Raw genomic sequence first — 753 nt, 5'->3', positions numbered from 1 at the left:
TGTGAAATTAGATTGAATAGATCTAAATATAAATAAACGGTTGCTCTAATTAAGTCTCTCAAAGCAAAATTCTTTGTAGGTGTATGTGTGTGTTTATTTGTGTGTGTGTGCGTGAGTGTGCGAGTGTGTGCGTGCATGAAGTATTTCACACAGAAAGTATTTTATTACCACTACTTCGTTACTGGTCTTCTCATCAATCCAAATAATCATCACAATAACAGCCATCATTAACGTCAAGCAATCTAAAACACAAAAAATTCTACTATACATTAAAACCAACAAAATCATACATCACATCTAGGTATTTATTTGCAATAAAAATGCAAAATGTACCTCAAATATACCGTATTACAACGTAACTAATGGTCATAGGTAATGTTAAAACTATTCCCATATGTGTGTATATACATACGCCATAAACAATACAATAAAATATATAAGAAAATACATGTATCAAAAGAATAACGCAAAAAATAAGCACACACACACAAACATATATATATATATATATATATATATATATATATATACATGCAAACGTTTATTTAGATATTAACTATATATATATATATAATAATGGTATTGTGCATGTAAGTATAGATGATCTTTTCGGTATCAACTATGTGTTAGAATGCATCACATATTTGTATATCAGCAAAGAATTCAATTACAGATCCGACATACAAGAAATTCCATAATTCCATCACATATATACATTACATATATATATATATATATATATATATATATATA

The sequence above is a fragment of the Helobdella robusta genome (genome assembly GCF_000326865.2).
Source record: "Helobdella robusta unplaced genomic scaffold HELROscaffold_11, whole genome shotgun sequence".
In the NCBI taxonomy this organism is placed as follows: Eukaryota; Metazoa; Annelida; class Clitellata; order Rhynchobdellida; family Glossiphoniidae; genus Helobdella; species Helobdella robusta.
This window is presented reverse-complemented; position numbering follows the sequence as displayed.